This window comes from Chrysemys picta, chromosome 5 (genome assembly GCF_011386835.1).
Source record: "Chrysemys picta bellii isolate R12L10 chromosome 5, ASM1138683v2, whole genome shotgun sequence".
Taxonomy (NCBI): domain Eukaryota; kingdom Metazoa; phylum Chordata; order Testudines; family Emydidae; genus Chrysemys; species Chrysemys picta.
The window spans coordinates 103,235,044-103,247,207 of NC_088795.1; positions in this window are offsets into that span (position 1 = coordinate 103,235,044).

A 12,164-nucleotide genomic window follows, 5' to 3' on the forward strand; every position below is an offset into this window, starting at 1 on the left:
AAGAAACATAGCATAGCCACTGAGTTCTTTGATACCAGTTTTAAACTTCTGAATAATAATATTAATGCAAAACTTTTTGTTTTGATCTGGTATTTAGATATTGTGTGAAAAGTCAGTTGCTGATTGAAGATACTGCTTAATGCTTTGTGGTAACTACATAAAACTTTTTTTGTATATCATTCAAAGGGCACACTGAATATGTTGTTTATAATGCCGATGACCTTCTCTGGTGGTACAATATACATATTTAAATGTTTTCTTTAGCAGTTCAGTGATTGCTTACCACCTTTCAGAACTCAATGCACATGCTGTCACGAAAATATAAGAATGTGGATGTCTTTCTTAAAATGGGTCGCTGGACCATCTGCAAAGAGCCATGGACACTGCACTGAACTGCAGTTTCAATAGATCACTCCTGCTTACCAAATATGATTTATTTATCCAAAACAGTCAGTCACATACAGCCATGTTCGGATACCTTCACAAGAAATTCCATTGAACTCAAAGGGCCTGATCCTCAGCTGGTATAAATCAGCATAGCTCCATTTAAGTCAGGGCAGCTATGATGATTTACAGCAGCCGAGGCTAGGGATTCATGGGTGGTCTGGAGGACTAAAATGTTATTTGTTTTAAGTAAAGGTATTGGAATCTGGCCCATATTTTGCTTTGTTCCAGTCCAGACATAGAACTGCTAGGTCTACCTAGGTCTAAATGTGACATTCACTATGGGCCTGATCCAAAGCCCACTGAAATCAATGGGAGTCTTTTAATTGTTTTTAATGGGCTTTGGGTTAGGTCCTATGTGCACAACTTCTCTTCTTTACATGGTTGCTTCTTCTCACATTTCACATGTGACACTGAATATCTCTTTCTCATTAGAGTATGTTGCCTTCTGGTCCCTGAAGAATTGGTATCAGGGATATTTAGCAGTATGACAATACAGTCTTCATATGTTGTCCTCAATGATTTTATTCATAGTTCCCTACTACCTTTTCTTTAATTTAATATTTCACATATTTTGTTTCTTTCTCTTTGCATTCACAATCATCCATTTTCCTTCCTGCTTTCTCTTCCCAATCTCCATCATCTCTTCTCTTCCTTCTTCCCCTTCCTCTGCTACCATTATCTTGCTTCCCATCTTCCTCACCCTTCTCTCTGCTTCTCTCTCCATCTCTCTTCCCTTCCTTTTCACAATACTCTATATTATTCAGAAAATAAATACATATTAAACTGATAATGAGCAGAAAATGCTAGTGTCCTACTAGCTATGATGTTTTATCTTTCAGAAGGACCGACTGATAACTCAGCTTGGAAACAGGGAGGCACACCATTAGACCACAGCAATGGACAGTTGCCCTTTACTGCTACTGAACACAAAAGTGAAATTAAGGCCTTGTCTGCACTACACAGTTTTGTTGACAAAAGTCAGGTATCGTCAACAAAACAGTGGAGATGTACACACTACAGTGCTCCTTCTGCCGACAAAACTCTCCTGTTTCGCCAACAAAATAAAACTACCTTACTGAGAGGCATAGTGTTTTTTTGTGGCACAGTTATATTGACAAAGTGTCAGTATCGACACTGTACTTGGTTACCTGACTGTAAATGGCCTCCAGGAGGTGTCCCACAATGGTCCCAGGTGACCACGGCGGCTCCATGAAGCAAATGCACTCCTACCTGGAGAACATCTGAGTTGTTGGATCTACTGGCACCATGGGGAGAGGAGGCTGTGCAGTCCAAGCTCCACTCTGGCTGTAGGAACGTCGATACATTTGGGCAGATTTCTCATGGCTTGTTGGATAAGGGCTACGAATGGGACATGCAGCAATGCCGTCTGAAGACAAAGGAGCTGAAGGAGGAATACCAGATGGCAAAGGAGGCAAACTGTTGCTCTGGTGCTGCGCCAAAGACCTACTGCTTCTATAATGAGCTGGACACCATCTTTAGTGGTGACCATGCCTCCACCAACAAAAACCCCATGGATACTTCGGCAGGGCTGGAGGCAAGGATAGTGGACCTAACTCAGAGAATCAAGTTGTGGACAAGGAGGTTGAGTTGGATGACGATGTGGAGCACATGGCAGGGTTGTCCGGTGGTATGGCAAGCAGGACCTCTTCTCCACTCCAGAGGGGCCTAGCCAGTCTCTGGAGTCTGTCTCTGGTGCACATGATGTAGGAGAGGAGGGGCCTGGTATGTGATCCATTGAGTTGATGCTGCTCCATTATATGAGGTAGAGATGTCCTTTGCTTTGTATATTCTAGAAGTGGCTGAAAGGATAGAAATGTACAAGACTAGCTGTGTTTGAGTGTGCTCCACCTTCCCCGGTGCAACCTACCCCACCCCCCACCAACCACCCCATTGTGCCCCTCTAATAGCACTGGTGTCTTGCTGCTCAAATTCAGCTGCCAGGTGATTCGCCTCTGTGCTCCACCCTGGCGAAAACTTTTGACCCTTAGCCTCACAAATATTATGGAGCACTCAGCAGGCTGTTATGACCAGGGGAATGTTTTCCTCACTTAGGTTTCACCTGCCATAAAGGCAGCACCAGCGAGCTTTTAATCTGCCAAAGGCACATTCCATGGTCATTCTGCACTTGTTCAGCCTATTGTTGAGGCACTCCTTGCAGCTGTCCAGGTTTCCTGTGTAAGGCTTCATGAGCCATGGGAGTAAGGGGTATGCTGGGTCTCCCAGGATCATTATGGGCATTTCAGCATTCCCCACTGGAATCTTCTGGTCTAGAAAGAAAGTCCCTGCTTAGAGATTTCTATATAAGCCAGTGCTCCTGAAAATGCATGCAACATGTACCTTCCTGGACCAACCCGCATTGATGTTAGTGAAATGACCATGGTGATCCACAAGCACCTGCAATACCATAGAGAACCCCTTTCTCTTGATGTGCTCCATTGCAAGATGGTTCAAGGCCAAAATTGGAATATGTGTGCCATCTATTGCTGCTCCGCTGTTAGGGAATCCCGATGCCACAAAGCCATCCACTATTTTATGCACATTGCCAAGAGTCACAGTCCTTTGTAGCAGGGTGTGATTAATGGCCCTGCACACTTGCATTAATGAAGCTGCAATGGTGACTTCCCAACTCCAAACTGATTTGCGATCAAATGGTAACAGTCTAGAGTCACCAGCTTCCACACAGCAATTGCCATGTGCTTCTCCACTAAGAGGACAGCTCTCATTTTGGAATTCTTGTGCCGTAGTGGTAGGGTAAGCACCGCACACAGTTCCAGGAAGGTGGCTTTCCGCATCCGAAAGTTCTGAACCCATGGCTCATCATCACAGACCTGCATAAAGATGCAATCCCACCGCTCAGTGCTTGTTTCCCAAGCCCAAAAGTGATGGTACATCACTTTCAGCTGCTCCATGAATGTCAAAAGAAATCTGGTGTTGTTTCTTTCCATGGCACACAGCAGGTCAAACAACTCTGATTCCTGTTCAGATTGGGACTCATGATATACTGCATGGCAACACATGATATGTTCATAACAGTGAATAAAGAGAGCAGTGTGGAATCCATCCTTTCAGACAGAGATGGTAGACACACAGTAAACAGGGGTAATTGAAAAATGCTGTGAAACGTGGTCAGAAGACCATGGAATGCTGGGTCAGCATCATGGGATGTTGAGCCCACCCTCATGTTGTACTGAGATCCACTCTACATTCCCACAATTCTTAGCTGCAGAAGGTGACAAGTAGCACAGTGGGATAGCACTGCTCTCTCTGTCAATGCTAGAACAATAAGTGTAGACGTGGTCTGCCAACAGAAGGAACATAGTGTCAACATGCACAAGTGACATAATTATACTGTTTTTTAATTGTAGGCTTAACTTGCATTGACAAAACTCTATAGTGTAGACAAGGCCTACATATGCATATTATGACAAGAAACAAATATCTATCAGTTTCCATTACTGCTGATTAATGAGAAAAATCTTAATTATAAAGCTTGCAAGTAACATGGGTGGAAAGAAATTACTAAACTTGCATTGTTAAACCAACCAATGTGGATATGTTACAGAAGTATTTGCCTATTTACATTAATTTCTCTTTATGAGCGGACATGCTAATTTGAAATGGAAAAGCTGCTGATCAACCTTGGTGGGGGGGGGGAACACTTGACAAATGTAAAGAAAAGCAAGGTAGCACAGAAATGGATGATAGTAGTTTCTAGCTTTCTGAAGACTATATGCAGGTTTCACAAAAGGAAATTCAATTATGATTACCTTTTGTTTTATATTTAAACATAACATTTAAGAATGCTCTGTAAAAGTACTTGCAACTGTCATTTGCAGAATGCTCAGAGCAGTGGCCTGGCACTGATCCAGTAAAGAACCAAAAAAAGACAGCGAGGAAAAAAAATTCTGTGAATAAAATAGTTTCTTTTCTAATTTTATCATTTACATATTCCTCAGGGTGTGCTTCCAATGTAGTTTACTTGTTTCAAAAGATGCAGCATTGCTGGTTTATTTAAAGTAAAATGGAGCTTGTATCATAAGCCAGAGGATATAAGATTGTCGTTTTATAATTAAAGTTGGGGTTTGTTTCCAATCAGCTGAATTCGAAAATCTTGAGTGTTTAAATGTAATTGTAGATTCCTAATGGATATTAGCAGGAAAAGGGGCTATGATAATAAATAATCAAATGGGAGAATGCAATTCTTATGGTAAACATGACTGTAAATTGCCACAAGTTTTATCTCTGAGACTTTCTGAAGTCCAGCTAATGTAATTTTCTGAAATGTGTTAGCCATGCTGTGCTACAATACCATGAGTAAGAAAAGCAAAAAATAAAATAAAATATATTTGTGTGTGTGAGTGAGAGAGAGACAGAATAATATATAGGGCCAATCCTCAGCTGGCATAAATCTGTATAGTTTATATACACCTATTACTACAGCTGAGGATCTAACCTCATGGCACCTCAAACAAAAACAAAGATTAAAATTGTTGTTATTGTAACCCTTCTGCCAGGTGAAGCCAATAGCAACAAGGGCCGGATTTAGTGTCCCGGGGTTCTTTTTCAACAATAAAACACAAAACCAGCTCAAGCCCCCACCCAGTAACCTGGGACAATTACACACCATCCCCTTGGCGCCTCTAAGGGTATGTCTACACTACGAGAGTAGATTGATTTTACTTAAAGCGAATTTGTGGAACTGATATTACAAAGTCGAACATGTGTATCCACACTAAGAACAGTAATTCGACTTTGTGAGTCCACACTAATGGGGCAAGCGTCGACATTGGAAGCGGTGCACTGTGAGTAGCTATCCCACAGTTCCCACAGTCCCCGCTGCCCATTGGAATTCTGGGTCGAGCCCCCAATGCCTGCTGGGGCAAAAAATGTGTTGAGGGTGGTTTTGGGTAACTGTCGTCATTCAACCCTCACTCCCACCCTCCCTCCCTGAAAGCGCTGGTGGACAATCAGTTCACGCACTTTTCTGGTGATTGACAGAGCGGACGCCACAGCATCGTGAGCATGGAGCCCGCTGTGATCATCCCTGCAGTTATGGCTGTTGTCAACACCTCGCGCCTTATCATCCAACTTTTTCAGAGGCAGATGCTGAGAAATTGTGCGAGAAGGCTACGGCAGCGCGGTGAGGACATTAAGTCTGAGAGGGTCACAGACCTCTCACAAAGCACGGGACCCCGTGCCGTGGACATCATGGTGGCAATGGGTCATGTTGATGCTGTGGAACGGCGATTCTGGGCCCGGGAAACAAGCACGGACTGGTGGGACCGCATAGTGCTGCAGGTCTGGGATGAATCACAGTGGCTGCGAAACTTTCGTATGCGGAAGGGAACTTTCCTGGAACTTTGTGAGTTGCTGTCCCCTGCCCTGAAGTGCAAGGACACCCGGATGCAAGCAGCCCTGACTGTCCAGAAGTGAATGGCCATAGCCCTCTGGAAGCTTGCAACGCCAGACAGCTACCGGTCAGTCACGAATCAATTTGGCGTCGGCAAATCTACCGTGGGGGTTGCTGTGATGCAAGTAGCCAACGCAATCGTTGAGCTACTGCTCTCAAAGGTAGTGACCCTGGGAAACGTGCAGGTGATCATGGATGGCTTCGCTGCGATGGGATTCCCAAACTGCAGTGGGGCTATAGGTGGAACTCACATCCCTATCCTGGGACCGGACCACCACGCCAGCCAGTACATTAGCCGAAAGGGCTACTTTTCAATGGTGCTGCAAGCACTGGTGGACCATAGGGGATGTTTTACCAACATCAACGTTGGATGGCCGGGCAAGGTTCATGATGCTCGCGTTTTCAGGAACTCTGGTCTGTTTAGACGGCTGCAGGAAGGTATTTACTTCCCGGACCACAAAATAACTGTTGGGGATGTGGAGATGCCTATAGTGATCCTCGGGGACCCAGCCTACCTGCTAATGCCCTGGCTCATGAAGCCCTATACAGGCGCCCTGGACAGTGAAAAAGAACTCTTCAACTACCGGCTGAGCAAGTGCAGAATGGTGGTGGAGTGTGCTTTTGGACGTCTCAAGGGAAGATGGAGAAGCTTACTGACTCACTCTGATCTCAGCGAAACCAATATCCCCATTGTTATTGCAGCTTGCTGTGTGCTCCACAATCTCTGAGAGAGCAAGGGGGAGACGTTTATGGCGGGGTGGGAGGTTGAGGCAAATCGCCTGGCTGCTGATTACGCCCAACCAGACACCCAGGTGATTAGAAGAGCCCAGCGGGATGCGCTGTGTATCCGGGAAGCTTTGAAAGCTAGGTTCCAGAGTGACCACGGTAACCTGTGACTATTACATTTTTTTAAACAGAAGCTGAACCTGCCCCTGTTTCTTTACCCAGTTAATGTTGACTATCCTCTCCAGTTACCAACCCCCTTCCCTCCCTTCCAACACACCTTTAAAAATAAAATAAATGAAACTTTGTTCATTAACACCATTTTCTTTATTAAGGATTTCGCGGTAAAGGGTTGAAACTGGGACGCAGACTGTTGTGGGGAGCAGATGTAGTGATGGAAAGGACGTTTCTAAACTCGAGGAATGACAGGCTCCTGCTCCTAGAGCGGTCCGCAGTGTTGGACTGGTTGTTTCAACGGAGCCTGCCACCCCTCCTTTTCGGACTCTGTGTGTGGGGGCTATGTGAGTTTGTGGCGGGGGAGGGCGGTTACAGATCCCCTGCTGCCTGCCTCTGTCATCCAGGCTAAGGACCGCGGCGTAAGATCTGTAACCGCCCTCCCCCGCCACAAACTCACATAGCACCCCCCCCAGAACATGAAAACCACCTCCCAGACTGACCAGTGTGCCTAGTTACGGCAATGTGTGTGTGAGACCTTCGGCTGAACCTGCCCCATATCTGTACACTGGTAAAGGTGACTGTCCTCACCAATTACCAACCCCCTTCCCCCTCTTCAAACACACTGTCCTCTAAAAGAACATGTCAGAAATAGTAATTAACAGAAACATAGTTTTTTATTAAGAACTACACAGTTAGGGGATGAAACTGGGACGGGGGCTTGGGTGAGGAGCATTTAGAGGGAAGGAAAGGATGTATCAATTCTTTACGAATGAGAGCCTTCTGTTACTTGAGCAGTCTGCAGGGGTGGAGTGACTGTTTTCACGGCCCCTGCCGCCCCTCCTTCTTGGGACTTTGGGTGAGGTGGGTATGGGAGTTTGTGGTGGGGGAGGGCGGTTAGCGATAGACTGCAGTGGGGCTCTGTCCTCCTGCCACCGGTCATGCAGAACATTTACAAGGCACCGGAGCGTGTCTGTTTTCTGCCTCATTAGTCCAAGCAGCGTTTGAGTCGCCTGCTGGTCTTCCTGCCGCCACCTGTCCTCCTGTTCACTGTGTGATCGCTGGTATTGCGACATATTCTCCCTCCACTGGGTCTGCTGTGCCACCTCGGCTCGGGAACAGACCATAAGTTCTGAGAACATCTCGTCCCGTGTCCTTTTCTTTCGCCGCCTGATCTGCACCAGCCTCTGGGAGGGGGATGCTGGGGTAGCTCGGGAGACACTAGCAGCTGTGGGATGGGAAAAAGGGAGTGAATTCCTCAAAAAGATACATTTTTGCAAACAATGAATATAGTCTTTCTCTGTGAACAAGACCATGCACAGTACCTATCACATGTGTACTCAGTACAAGGTCGAATTTTCTGTCTTCACATTGAGTGCCTGGGGTCTTGCTGTACAGATCACACAAGCGGTGCCAGACAATGGAATTCTGCTAGCAGGCGGCCATGGTAAGCCGTAGACTTTTGGCTGCTTAAAGCTTAATTTACAGCAGTGCCCTCCTTTCACGTTCCAAACAATGCTCCTAGCGTTGGCCAGTTCCTGCTGCTGGCGATCCGGCCAGCATGAACTCTGCTCCTGTCCCACCCCTGTCGTGGATATCCCCGGGAAACATCCCTGCGTGCTGCCGGTGAACCGCTCAGCATGAACGGTTCGCCTCTCCGCCCCCATCGCGTGGCTGTAAACCGCCGGTTACAGTTATTTAAAGGAACAGGCAATCAGTCCCCATACTAAAATTCCCCTAATTCAAAGCATGAATTGCCACCATGCTTTACCAGGCAATGATACCGGAGTACCTGCTGCTAGCCTGGCGCGGAAAAGTTTCCTACTATGGAGGAGGCAATAAGGCCGCTCTGCCCAGGAACCTCATGCAAAGGCTTTCACATTGCCTCCAGGAGAGCTTCGTGGAGATGTTCCAGGAGGATTTCTACTCTATCCCCAGACATGTTAACAGACTTTTCCAGTAGCTTCACTGGCAAGGACTAAAAAGTTAAGTGCCTAGGGCAAACTAGCAACAGAAGGTCCTGTGGCACCTTTGAGACTAACAGAAGTATTGGGAGCATAAGCTTTCGTGGGTAAGAACCTCACTGAACCTCGCTTCTTCAGACTGAAGAAGTGAGGTTCTTACCCACGAAAGCTTATGCTCCCAATACTTCTGTTAGTCTCAAAGGTGCCACAGGGCCTTCTGTTGCTTTTTACAGATTCAGACTAACACGGCTACCCCTCTGATATAGGGCAAACTAATCATTAAAAACCCATTGCTAACATACCATGCCTATTCTATTCAAAATAAATGTTTAAAACACTTACCTACTGATCCTTCCCCTTCACGGTCCGGGTTACCACCTTGGGAGGGTTTGTAGGGGATCTCCGTGAGGGTGATGAAGAGATCCTGGCTGTTGGGGAAATCAGCATTGAAAGCGCTGTCGACTGCCTCGTCCTCCTCATCTCCTTCCTCATCTTCCCCATCCGCGAACAGCTCCGAGGAAGCGGCCGTCGACAATACCCCATCGTCAGAGTCCATGGACAGTGGTGGGGTAGTGGTGGCGGCCGCACCTAGAATGGATTGCAGTGCCTCGTAGAAATGGCATGTCTGGGGCTGGGATCCAGAGCGTCCGTTTGACTCTTTGGTCTTCTGGTACGCTTGTCTCAGCTCCTTGATTTTCACGCGGCACTGCGCTGTATCCTCTCTCCATCATGGCTTTTGAGATCTTCTTGTAATTCTTCGCATTCCATCTTTTCGATCGCAGCTCCGAAAGCACGGACTCATCGCCCCAGACAGCGATAAGATCCAAGACTTCCTGATCAGTCCATGCTGGGGCCCTCTTTCTATTCTGCGATTGCATGGTCACCTCTGCTGGAGAACGCTGCCTCGTTGCCAGTGCTGCTTAGCTCACCACCATGTCCAAACAGGAAATGAGATTCAAACTGGCCAGACAGGAAAAGGAATTCAGATTTTCCCGGGGCTTTTCCTGTGTGGCTGGTCAGAGCATCTGAGCTCGGACTGCTGTCCAGAGCATCAACAGAGTGGTGCACTGTGGGATAGCTCCCGGAGCTATTAGCATTGAATTCCGTCCACACTAACCCTAATTCGACATGGCCATGTCGAATTTAGCGCTACTTCCCTCGTTGGGGAGGAGTACAGAAATCGATTTAAAGAGACCTCTATGTCGAAATAAATAGCTTCGTTGTGTGGACGGGTGCAGGGTTCATTCGAATTAACGCTGCTAAATTCGACATAACCTCCTAGTGTAGACCAAGCCTAAGAGGCAATACTTCCCCTTTCACAAGCACAGAGTCTGAGTGTAACAAAACTTTTAATAAAAGGAGGGAATTAACTCAGCATTAATTTGTGAAAACACCACAACTAGGGCTCATAAACACAAACCATGAGCAAAAGACCCACACCGAAGTAAGTTGGGCTGTGTCCTTTTCCCCTCAGGGTCTTAAATTCAGCAAACTAAAAGTCCCTTTAATGTGCCCATACTTTCTCTGTACCCCACTCACAGTTGCTGTTCTCGGCCAGTGCAGCCCCAGAGTTCAGAGGTTCATCTGCAGAGTTCACCTCCCACCCTGTGTGGAAGGTGGGAGGAAGGCAAGGAGGCACCTTACATGCTGCACTACTTGGGCACTCGCTCGTTACCCCAATGGCCAATTTTCATGCCTCTGTGGGGCTCTGCTCTGGCCCTCTCTACCAGTTTCTTTGTTGACTTCTTGCCGTGCCTCTCCACCAGTTGCACACTCACCAAAATGCCCCCCCCCCATACTTAACACAGCTCTCAGTGATTTCATCTGTTATTGGGGAAGCCTCACTGCTGGTGCACACTGGGCAGTCTCAGTGCAATAGAGACACTGTCCCAAAGTAGGTCTAATACTCAGACCTAGATATCAGTGATTTCAGCTCTGCAGAGTAGAACAAGTCTCTCAAATGAGTCTAAATTAGCTCTTTTATTACACCATGAAGAGACAAAAGGTTAAATTGTATTTAGGACCTTAAACAGGGTCCACACCACCAGGCACAAGTATCTGTCCCCACCCTCTCTCAACTCCCTGGGCGTTGTAACCCATGTCCCCTGCCTAGTGAGTGTTGTTAAGTTGAGGGTGAATCCTTCCATTGGGGTATGCCAGGTACAGTTCTGCTGCCCTTGGTTCACACAACAAGGATAGCAACCCTTTATTATTCCTATCCCAAGAACAAGGAGACTGGGGATCCCTCACCACCACAAATGATCATTTGGGCAAGCAGTCCCATCATGTTAAGCACCTAGGCAAGGTGGGTGTATCCATGCAAACGAGATCAACTTCTGAAGTCTTTTTCCACAGTTCACCACTATATGTCAGGGGAGAGCTCATCCAGACTCTGCTTACATGATAGTTATGTGGCTGGTTATCACAAGTGAATATTTACTCTTTGAGAGAGCAGGCAGTTTAAAAACCAAGCAAACAAAAACACTCCTACCTTAAAAAAAACAGATAGTAAATTCTATGTAATTATTAATTATTCATATAATACTGGAAAAACTCACTTAGAATGGATATATTTAAAAGAGCCAAATTATGATGTTGATTGAGATCAGTAATTCACTGTGAGACGTGAGACCTTTTTGAAAATCTAGAGGAAGTTACATTCCAAATAATACATAGTAGGCATGTCCTTCAGTTCAAAGAATTAATATATATGTGCACACATATAAATGCAGAATCCTCAAATTTATATTAGCCAAGTCTTAGCTAATATTTTGCATGTAATAGATGCATGTAATAGATGAGTATTGCACATGTGTTTTATTGCTAGGACTGGTTATCAACAATTAATAAAACCAATATTTTTTAAAAAGCTTAAAGTTAAGTTCCAAAATCTTTGTCTACCTGTGTGCATATGAACATAGGAACCCAACTTTAGTAACAAACTTTTGAAAGTCTCAAGCAATAAATAAATCAATTTAACCATTAGATATCCATCTTCTTCCAAAACAATAGTCATAACTGTTACTTTACAGCAGTCGTTCTCAACCTATTTACCATTGTGGGCTGCATATGCAGCTCTTTATGTGTTATGTGGGCCACATCCATACAATATATATACCACCTGTATGGCCCTGAGTATGACACATATGCCGCAGCTGTTTGCTGATCAGGCTGCAAGCAGCCTGCAGGCCATGGGTTGAGAACCACTGCTTTACAGACTAGTAAGGAGCAGTTCAGAGAGAATTTTAACACAAGGAATCACAGTTACACATGACATCAGTGACGTTGCATGTTTGTATCCAAAAGAAGAATTAGTAGGACTGGCTAGAAAATAAGAATTCTTTTTCATGACACAAGGTTTAAAAAACAGGGGAAAAGAGACACAGCCTACACTAGCCAATACTCAGTGGTAACAGCACTCGCCT